We start from the raw sequence: 9,797 nt of genomic DNA on the forward strand, positions 1-9,797 counted from the left end.
AAGTCACATTGTTCAACATGTTTTAGGAAATTTTATTAATTTTTTTAATAAACCTTTTTGTATTAAATTTAATTTTTTTTTTATTTTAATTTAACATTTTTTAATTAAATAATACATTTAAATTTATATTTTTCTAATATTTTTTTTTGCTTTAACATTTTTATTAAAAAAAGTGTTGATAATAAAGATTTGGGTATTCATTTTTTTTTTATAAATTTATTTTGTTTCTAATTTTAATTTAATTTTTTTAAGAATATAATTTAATTAACATTTTTTTAATATTTTTATTAAGCAAAGAGAAAGTTTTGATGTTAAACATTTTTGTATTAATATTTTTTTATAATTAATATTTTTTTATATATATATATACATATTTTTTTTTAGTTTTAATAAATATTTTTTAATATTTTTTTTTTTAATTTAATTTACATTTAAATAAAGGAAAGGTTTTGTTAATAAAGATTTTAGTATTAATTTTTTTTGTAAATTTATTTTTGTATTTTAATTTTAATTTACTTCTTTTAATAAAAAAATTTATTAAAATTTTTTTTTTAATTATTGTTATTATTATTATTATTTAATTTTTATTAAAAATTTTTTTAATAGACTTGGTTTTTAATTTTTTTTGCACTTTTTTTTGTGGTAAAATTTTTATTAAAAGAAAGAAAGTATTGATAATAAAAAATAATTCCTTTTTAGTTTTAATTTAACTTTTCTTATTATTTATAAAAAAAAATAATTAACATTTTAAAAAAAGGAAAGGTCTTGATAATAAAAATTTGGTATTAAACTTTTTTTTATAAATTAATTTTTTTTAATTAGTTTCCTTTTAAAAAAAAATTTAATTAACCTCTTTTCATTAAACTGTTTTTTTTTATTAACTTTATTGTTTTAATATTTTTAAAAGGAAAAGTATTGATAGTAAAAATCTTTATTATTTTTTTTATAAATTTGTTTTAGGTTTTTAATTTTATATTAATTTTTTATTATTAACAAAAAAATTTACTGAGATTTATTTAATAAACATGTTTTTTTTATAATATATTTGCTAAACAAAGAAAGCGTTGCGAAAAAAATAAACGTATTTGTGTAAAACATTAATTTAGAAAAAACCAAAAATCGCTTTAAAATTTCACATTAACAATACATTTTCTTCAAATGCTTTAATAAATTAAACTCAAACACTTTCAACTTAACGAATTTTCAATATTTTAAAGTTTTAATATTTTTTAAAACTGTTAACTTAAGACAAAAATACTATTTTGAAAATATTAAAAAAAAATCTTGTTAAAAAGAAGAATAAAATTTCTTTTATCAAACAAAACAACACCACACTTCCTTCTTGGCTAACCTGAGAGAACACTGCGTTAAAGACGTCTTGTAAGTAGCACGACACGGGCGCAACTGTGGCGGCATGGGTACCCAAGCATCGAACTGGATTACTGACTTGCTAGCTGCTGGCATTACTAAGCGCACAACTACACACAAACAAAACAAAAAAGTATGCGTAAATAATATGATTGTCATACACAGTAAAGCAGCACGCTCGAGTAAGCGCTAGACAGATTTGTTTTGAGTGGAACAGCGAGGAAAAAGTGCCAAACCCAAAGAACTTTCACTCACGACCCCCACCAGTGGCGGAATGTGTCACCATTTGCTTATGGTAAACAACTTTTATCCCAAAATAAATTTGTTTTCATTTGAGTGTTTAGTCAGTGCTTGTTTTCAATGAAATTTGCCGCTCAATTGCTATGGATCCGAACGCCCATACGGCTGGCGGTCTGTCAGTTGTTTGAGTGGGAACGCAATTGTTATGATGTGGGAACCGGATTCCCCTCGGGTGGAGCCTGTTACTCGTTTTTATGTATTTTTTCTAGTTTTTGTGGTATTTATCTTCGCCTGCTCTTGGTCTAATGCTTTCTGGTTGATTGCTAAGCGCAGCTTTTGACTTTTTTGTCAAATACTTTTGCGTTTTGCTTTGCATCTTTTCGTAACAAATTCGAAACCAGTTGTGCGAGTTTTTTCATTACTTTTGCGCAATGTTTATGTTGTGTATTATGTTCACAACAACACTCAATGTATGTATGTATGCTTGTTTTACAGTAGTATTCCATATTTTATGAGGTAATGCTTACTAAGTACGCTACGTGCTGTGTCACGCTAGTTATGGTATGATCGGATCTGTCAATGTTCAGGGAAACAGTGTTCCAAGAAAATTATTACTGCTTATGTGACTAATAGCGGGATTCTGTAACCAGTCTCTAGTCTCTATTTGAGACATTTTGAGGCAAAGTCTCAATTTGAGACTAGTTACTATTCACTAAACAGTCTCTAGCGTTAGTCTCAAAATATTGAGACCTGGTAGTTAGCAGGTCACAAAACTAAAACGAACTCTTGTCTGCCATTTTGAATATACTGAATAGAGATCATCATAGATATTAATCGATTGTCGTTTCTTTATATTTTGTAAGCAACTCAAACACGAAAAGGTTAAAAATAAATCAATTTTACATAAATTTCGTAAATATTATGAAACAAAGTCAACATATATTTTTATTTTCATTGATAATTATGTGTTTTGACTATGTTATAGAAAATTAATTATTTGTTATCGACATATTTATTTTCATTCAAGTGTAAAAACATCTCTGAATAATGAAATGTAATAGATTTTGTGACTGTCACTTACAGAATAGCAATATCATCTCAAGTCTCAAAAATTGTCTCTAACTTAAAATCTCAAATTTAGAGACTTGAGACTGTCTCAAGTTACAGAATCGCACGGTAAAAGTAATATGATTTAGCGTTTCATAAAGGCGAAATTTAATATGTGGTTAATGAGACATTTACTGAAAACTTTACTTGTATACATACTTACCATATTTCGTCAAGATATCTTCTTAAATAAAAAAGCTTTTCAAACAAGAACTGGAAAATTTCTTCAAAAATTATAACATTGTCTTTGGTAATAAATCAAGACAAAGTTAGTGGGGATACTTTAACAAATAAAATAGTTTTTCATACAAAAAAATCTTTTGGATTTTTCAGTTTGTATGTCAACTATATGCTATATTGGTCCGATATTGGCGGTTTCGAGATATGAGCAGTTTCTTGTGAAGGAAATGACCCGTACACAATTTCAGGACGATATCTCAAAAACTAAGACACTTGTTCGCCGATATATACACGCAGACATGGCTAAATTGACTCAGATCGTCACACTGATCATTTATGTACATATTTATATATGTATGAACATACATATATATGGTATTATGTGGTGTACAATGTCTTCTTCTGGTTGTTACCAACTTCGTGGTAGACTACGATATCCAGTTCAGGGTGCAACTTTGAAAAGACAAAGCAATATTTGAGCATATTCATTCTCATAAATGGCAAAAGAATGCTCGTAAACTGAACTTAATCGCCAAAACGGCATATTATTTAAACGCAGAAAGTTGAAGTGGCAGTCACCCTGGAAAATACATTTGTAGTACACATAATAGTTGCGTACGAATACGCAATTGTTGTTAAGAGGGAGGATACTGAGATTACGTCACTGCAAGAATTTCTATGCTTGATGACATCACTAGACATAATGCGATGCGCAGCTCATACATATTTATTTTCTGAGAGTAAAAGTGGAAACATATTTAAGTGCATATGTGTGTATTTAAATATAATACTCATACTAGTTTTTATATTACGAAGATATGTATTTACAAATGTTAGGCATACTCAGCATGGCACATGGCTCGAACAGCCTACAGCACTCAAAGTAGTACGAGTTACAGTCACCTTACATCATGCGGAACTTAGAGGCATAAACTTCAATTGGTCTGAAGCAAATACATACAAGGTGTGTTCCAAAGTAAACAGGACTTTTTGAATCTACCGCCCCCTGGTGGCGCCATCTATATGTCGACAGGTGCGTTAGAATCTACTATCTTTATCGATTGTTCAGTGAGAATTTCATGTTATTTCATTGTTTAGAAGTGAAAATTGTTGCGTTTTCAGTGTCAGTATGTTTGTGTTATCGGTGCGAAAATGAGCTTCGAACAAAGAGCCAACATTAAATTTTGTTTTAAAATTGGTAAAACTTTTACCGAAACGTTTCAATTGATGAAACAAGTTTATGGTGATGATTGCCTATCCCGTAGCAGAGTGCACCAGTGGTTTCAACGTTTTCACAGTGGTCGTGAGGACATAAATGACGAGCAACATGTGGGCCAATCAAAATCCGTGATCACCGGAAATTCCTTCATTGAAATTCATGATTTTGCCGAAAAAACTATTTGTTCTGTTTTTTTAAGTCCTGTTTACTTTGGAACGCTCCTTGTACATACATATGTACATCTGTTTGTGCTGTTTTTACCCCAAATTGTACTATATATCATACGAGTATATCATTAAGTTTAGTATTAACACATATGTATACATACACTAACATTACTTCTACCAAATTACGACTTAATACGACTCTCCTGAACATAACTTTACATACAATACAAACTACCAAACTATTTTCTTTGTTGTCTCCCGGCAAGTCACGGCTACCCAAATTGCAATACATTGAAAGAATAAGAAAACATTGTGACAAACACTCATAAAGCTTTTGCGTTAGAAAGTGATAAACGATCAACACGTACACAAGAGTTTCGGTTAGAATTCTCAACTGGCCTTTAAGAAACTCATAGAAACTTTAACAGAAATCTCTGGTAGCGCTGTCGGGTAGTTAACCGGTGACATAACCGATTGGTGGCTTGTAGGATAGTGGTTTGGTTTCAAAGAATTGTAGGTTAATTAACCAGTGATTTAACCGATTGGTGGCTTGTAGTGTACTTGTTTTGTTTCAGAATTACGCCTCTTACGTCTCATAAATAGTATTTCTGATATATCTACATTCAATAGTTGATCATTATTCGACTGATGATCTAAGCCAGCGGTCGTCATCATTAAGTCAAAGCATTTGAGCAATTTCCAAGCTAATTCTGCTGCTCTAAGTCACGTCGGCTGTTGTCGATTCGAGTGGAATTTGTAGATACTGGCATTCGGATCTGTTGTATATTTTGTTTGCTATACTTGTTGTTGTATTTATTCGCAATTTGGCGTACTAAAGCGATTAAAATAATTAGGCATTTAAATCTAAGTGCACATTAGTGTTTTATATTCACGTATTTGCACTGGAAGATTAAGACTTTACTAGACACATATGTAGAAAAAAGGTATATGTATATGTAGCTACGACAAATTTATATGTACCAAATAAATGCAAATGAGTATTCGCACCGAACATTAAAAATAGTAAAAGGTATGAAGGCAATTATTTATAAATTTACAAGTTCATAGTACTGTAAGATTCACGAACGTTGGCGAGTTTTGTGTAAACGCCATTGTTTCCAGCCATTTTTTGCGTTATTTGCTGAGTCTGTTTTGCACGTTTCTGGTGTTTTTCCTTGCCTATATTATATATTTATTACTTACGGAAAGTGTTATATATATAATAAACAAGAAAATACTTTAATCTCGGTTGCGCCGAAGCTATAATACCCTACACAGGTTCAAGTTTCCTACAAGAACTTTTTGATCGACCAGCTACTACATACCATACGAAAAACCACAAAAACTTCAAATTTAATGGGGATGTTTATTATCATTCGAAAGAACATTCCTTGACACTTATTTTTGAAATTTTGTTTCCAAATGTTGACCGCGGCTACGTCTCAGATGCTCCATCCGTTGGCTGGTAACTCACAAATTTGCTCAAAGGCCTGATTCCAAGCGCTACTGTCTGCATAGACATGTCCCCACAGGAAAAAGTCTTACTGTGTGGTATCACATGATCTGCTGGCCAATCGATGAAATGGCAGCTCTTAATATGGATGCTTCGCGCCGTTTCGTTGAAACAAATCGTCCCAAATGCGGCATTTTTATTTGTACATAACCCATTTGCCAGTGACGTTCAGAAAAATATGGTCCGCTAATTCCATCGCTAAAACCAAAACCGTTGTTTTTTCCGGATGGAAAACGTCGGATCTTCAGGTTGTTCTTTTCCCAAAAATTTTATTTGCACATAGAGCCAGAAAGCGATGTCGAAAACGTCGGATCTTCTCGGAACTTTTCAAAAGCCCATAGAGCAAAGCGAAGTTGCTTGAGAAGGTCGCGTGGCTTCTATTCTTGTACGAGCTGTATTTTGTACGATTTCAATTTAAGATCTCGACGAAAAATTAACCCGATAAAAAGGCAGACGAACAGACGGACATGGCTTAATCGACTCAGCTCATTACGCTGATCATTTCTTTACATATACATAAATATATTTCATAGGGCTTCCGGTGTTTCTGCTGAGTGTTACAAACTTCGTGGCAACCTTAATATACACTGTTTGGGGTATAAAAATGCGGAAATCTACGTATACTTTGTACATATGTATGTATGTATGCATGTGACATATTCATTAGTGGTTATTCACAGGTGTTTTTTCACTTTTCACCGTTAATTAGGGTGTTACTGCTGAACTGCGTAGCATTCAAAAGCCGTAGGTATATGACTCAGCGCTCCACAAAATTTAACAACAAGAACAAAATAAGTACAATAAACATATGCAGGAAGTGAAAAAACTAATATAATCGCTTGTAAGGTTTCCTATAGAGAATTTGAAAAAATTACATTAACTTTCAGTGCCAAAGTGTTTGCATTGAGGTGTTATATTCACTTGCAAGACAGAAAGAACGCATTTACCTCATATTTAAGAGACCTGTTTTTACAAATGAATATAAGCAAAGTTACATTTCCGGAATTCAACATAATAGTAATTTTGAAAAATTTTAGATTCGTAACTTTCCGATGAGATTACACTACGTTACATTTTCTTATATGAGTACTCATGTCTGCGAAACTTTTAATAATAATATTTTCGGAGAATATTGTCAAATATACAATAAACTTTTTGTATATAGATTACGCAAACAAAAATCCAGTTTCTGAAGTTCACAAGTTCACCCCTTGCATAATATTATTTGACACTATCGGACTGAGTTTTTTCTTTCATTCATTGAAATACTATATACATACATTTAAGGAAAGAAACTGCTGAACGATTGATGAAAGCTTTTCTAACTAACATATGTACATACGCAAGTTCGAAAACAGTAATTTTGAGAAAAAACGCGTTTGAAAACATCCTTCATTCTGGGCTTCAAAGAGAACTAATAAGTAACAGGTCAATTGAAAACTCCCTTACACATAGATGGCGCTACTAGAATTAAATCTATATGATATTTAGTTAGCTCGAACTTTCGTGTATAATTTTCACAGCTGTCGGATCATTAGTTAGCGAATTATGTATATAATTTTGAGTGAATCAACTTTTGTTTTTGTGAAAAAAAAAAATTTATAAAAAGGAATTTTGCGTGCTGAAGAACTATTGCTTTTTGAAGAAAAAAATACAGTTGAAGCAAAAACTTGGCTTGATGACTAGTTTCCGGACACTGTCTCAAGAAAATCAACCGTCAAGGATTGGTATGCTAAGTTTAAACGTGGTGAAATAAGCACCGAAAACGGTGAAAAGTATCAAATCAAAAAAGTCCACAAAATAATTTTGGATGACCGTAAAGTGAAATTGTTCGAGATAGCAGGCACTCTAAAGATATCAACTCAACATGTACATCATATCATTCACGAATATTTGGGTGTGAAAAAGCTCACTTTTGTCCAAAACCAACGAGGAGTTGATGATTTGGAGCAGTGTTTGACGATGTTCGAGCGTAATAAGTTTCAAGCGTAAGAGATGTTCAAGCGTTTTCCGTTGATATGTAAAAAGGGATGTCATTTCACTCCGTGGTCCAATCGTCAGTCATACGAGAGGACTGCACACGATGAACCCGCTACAAAGCGTGGAAAAATGCAACAGTCAGCTGGCAAAGTCATGGCGTCCAAATTTCGAGATACGCATGGAAAAATTTTTATTGACTCTCTTGAAAAAGGAAGGGCCATCAACAGTGACTATTACACAGCATTATTGCAGCGTTTGAAGGGCGAAAAATGGCCGTATTTGACGAAAAAGAAAGTGCTGTTTCACCAAGACAATGCACGGTGCCACAAGTCAGTGAAAACGATGGCAAAAAATTCTCGAAATGGGCTTCAGATTGCTTCCATATCCATCATATTCTCCAGAACTGGCCCCCAGCGACTATGTACTATTCTCAGATCTCAAATGAATGCTCGCTGGGAAGATATATTTGTCGAATGAAGAGGTGAAGCAAATCGTACTACAAAAAATGGCAATTTGATGGTCGCTATATTTATTGTATCACCTTTGAAGGATAAGTACTATGTTTAATAAAAAAATAAGAATTTTGCCAAAAAATATGTTTTATTATGGTAGTCCGGGAACTTATTAATTAACCTGCTCTATATAGTATAAATGATCAGCAACGTCGACCTTAGTCGATTTAGCCATGTCTGCCTGTATGTATACACGTGAAATTTTTCCTCAGTTCCAGAGATATCGCTCTGATCTTGTTCTTCCCTCCCCAAGAAGCTGCACATTTGCCAAAACCGCCGACATCGCACTACTATAACATACAGCTGTCATCTAAAAGTAACCTAAGCATTGTGTGGGAAAGTTTTCTATTTGTGAAGCGTATTATAGCTTCGTTGCAACCGAAGTTATCGTATTTTCTTATTTTCATTGCACTTTACGCTTATTAGCTCTGTTATACAATTTTTGCAACTTTATTTGGTTTTTCAGTATAATCATGAAATTATAATGATACGGTAAGACTCGGCAGAATTTAGTAAATATTCTGTACAAACTTAAATGAAAAATGCTGCTGTTTATAACTTATTTATTTATAATAATTTTCTCATATGCAAATAGCCTATTAATTTTTTTTCAGATTAATCACGACTAGGTAATTATTCAATAATATTTATATGTATGTATATAGTGTAAATTTATAGGTACGACATTGTGCTCTAAAAAAGTTTATATACTTAGGTTTAGCAAAACGAACTTCATTGATTTGTATTCCTGGATTGACTTATACTGAATCAAACTTATTATAAAGCTCTTCTTGCAATTATAACTCTGTACATATTTATGGTAATTTCAATATAATAATTAAGCCAATCAAACCTTTTATTTTACATAACAAACAACAACGCATAATTGGTACAGAATTGACAGCGATCTTACAGTTAATTTTGTGAATTCGGCTTGAACTTTATAATACGCTACTTCCCAAGCTAATTAGGTTACTAATTTAAACTCTGACATTTGACATCATGACATCATAGTATATACAGACATATGAATATAGCATATAATAGAATATCTACATATATGTATGTATATATATACATATGTATATATTGCTAATACAAAGGCAATTTTGGTTAGGTAGGCAATTATTTTCGAAAATTAGCCTTTGCGGAGTTAAAGGTCAGACAAAGTTCAACTGGATTTAAAAATACTTAAGTATAGTATATGCAACTTTTCATGCCACGCGTTCAACAATTAAAGGGAATATACATACATATAAATTGTGTAGAGCATACGTTATTTAGTAAAATGAACAACCCATGACCAGTGACCAGTGATTTTAGTGGAGCAAATTTTCTGAATAAACGTGTTGTGGAAATTCTGAAAGAGAATTGGTTTTATAATTGGTTTTAGTCAAAAACTTTTGAAAACTCATGATTGTTAATACCCATATAAGATGTTCAATTTACTCTTTGGGTTTGGTCCACAGTGCATTGGAACATATACCATTACAATAATTAGAGTATGATCT

General features: G+C 31.8%; 1 protein-coding gene across 1 annotated transcript in view; it reads right to left on the reverse strand.

Moving 5' to 3' along the window:
- LOC126753317 (uncharacterized) overlaps positions 1–1,469 on the reverse strand; it is a 10,641-nt gene extending 9,172 nt beyond the window's left edge. Inside the window, exon 1 of the mRNA XM_050464671.1 lies at positions 1,352–1,469. The gene's annotated coding sequence lies outside the window, so the exon portion shown is untranslated. The remainder of the gene's footprint in view (positions 1–1,351) is intronic.
- Between the last annotated feature and the right edge of the window lie 8,328 nt (positions 1,470–9,797).

Source organism: Bactrocera neohumeralis, chromosome 3 (genome assembly GCF_024586455.1).
Source record: "Bactrocera neohumeralis isolate Rockhampton chromosome 3, APGP_CSIRO_Bneo_wtdbg2-racon-allhic-juicebox.fasta_v2, whole genome shotgun sequence".
Classification (NCBI taxonomy): Eukaryota; Metazoa; Arthropoda; class Insecta; order Diptera; family Tephritidae; genus Bactrocera; species Bactrocera neohumeralis.